The following is a 1,983-nucleotide window of genomic DNA, read 5'->3' as shown; positions in this document are numbered from 1 at the left end:
TAAATACAACACAAGGACAGAAACAAGAGCATCCACATGTTTTTACTACAGCCCAGGCAATAATTACAGAATATCAGATTATTTTCTCTACATCAACATACAGAAGTGTAGCAATTAAAAGGGGGAAGGGAGTCATGTTTGGAAGTCGAATTTTCAAGGTAATTTCTTTGCAAATTATTGTATTTCCTTTGAGGTTGGGATTTAATAACACCAATCAGGAGTTTTACTGAGTAGTAGAACTGAAATTTCCTCAACTAAAATAAGCTACATTGCCCAGAGGAAAGCATTTTTCTCTTACAGACTTTCTTACTTGTGAACTCACTGAATTTCTGAACAATGGGGGAAAAAAGAGGTTCTTATAAAATTAGAACATCTTTTCAAAGACAACCTGAAACCTCCACAGCTAAATCCCAAAGCAAAGCCCTCTCAAAGGTTTGCCCAGTACAACTGCTCCATGCTGGATACAGGGTCTTGAGGGACACCAAGGAATGGGCTTGCCCCTGGCTGAAGGCACACCACCCAAAGCACATGCCCTTGCACCTCAGGGTGAGCTCTGCAGCTCCAAACCCAGCTGCATGCAGAAACCTGATAATGCATTAACTATCTATCTTTATTAAAGAAAGATGAATTTTGGGACTATTAAGCCATCAGCTTTTACAACCACTATGTCTCAATTATTTCAAATGCAAAAAACAGCTGAAGATCTGCACCCCCTAACATCAATCACTTACCCATACCACTCTAAAAATACATGTCCTATATTTAAAAAACACTGCTGAAAAAGCTTACTTATGCTAAAGCAGTGACAAACTATGAATTCTAGTCTATTCCATTAGGTTAACTGTCTCCTGGTGCTTAGGCTGGTTCAAGGTGAAAAATGCACAGGGAAAACAGAAATGGGAAAACAAAGTTTTTGTTGGAAAGCTTATTATAATTCCATGCAATTCAAAGTTTATTAGCAGGATGAAGTTCTAGAAGAAATGGTCTGTCAAGATCTTTTTTTGGGGAGAGTCACAGCATGTGAATCAATACAGAAGGGATTATGTCGCTGGCTGGGTCCAGCACACAGGAAGGTTCTCTTGACATTACTCTGCAAATGGTTTTCACAAAGCTTTGCTTGAAATCAGACAGCAGGAACTTGTTTTTGAGGTGCAGAACATCTAAACCTACCTGAAGCTATTTGAATTCACACAGTCTGGCCTCTTCATAAAGAATCTGCTCCAATTATGGAAAAACTACATAAGCATTATTGCAAACTTTCACCACAAAGCCTTAAAAGAGCAAAGGAACATGGGAGGGGAGGAGGCAGCACCCAGCAGTGCCAGCCAGGAAATCCACAAGCACAGGCTTCCTGCTAAGCTTGCATCCCATGTTTCTGCTGGCTGCAGGAGCCCATGGGCTCACCACTCATGTGCCCAGAAGTCACCACACAGGTCAGCTTTTCTAACTTAACACCACCTCTAGCACTTCATACCTTTTTCTTTATGAGAAGAACTGCTTCTTGGGCAATGAACAAACACAGATTGATTTCTACAAGGGATAATAGTCCAATTGGCCTAAATAAAAATGTTCCCTTGAATGTCATCCAGTTCTGCTCTTAACACCTTTCTGTGGACTTATTTCATACTTCAAAAATTAATGGTTTTTAACACTCCCTTGGGAGTTTAACAAGAGAGCCTACCACACATCCACTGCTGAAATTTGCTCTTGCACTGTCCATGTTGTGTTATTCTGCTGCCATATCTTTGTCACAAAAAAAAAAAGTCTTTTCTCTCCATATTTGATGAGCTGCTGCACAAGGACAATCTGGTTTCTCACTACAAAATTCAGCTAGCTGTGTCCAAGGCTTCACATTATCAAGTGGAATTCTGGGATACATGTACAGAATAGAATCCTTCCTTAAACACTGTGTGGAGTCCAGCTTTTCTTCAGCCTACAAATTAGTATCTCAAATTGCATAGATGACATTATGAAAATAGCAGG

This window comes from Ammospiza nelsoni, chromosome 1 (genome assembly GCF_027579445.1).
Source record: "Ammospiza nelsoni isolate bAmmNel1 chromosome 1, bAmmNel1.pri, whole genome shotgun sequence".
NCBI classification, from domain to species: domain Eukaryota; kingdom Metazoa; phylum Chordata; class Aves; order Passeriformes; family Passerellidae; genus Ammospiza; species Ammospiza nelsoni.
The sequence above is the reverse complement of the archived record's forward strand: the minus strand, read 5'-3'. Positions refer to the sequence as shown.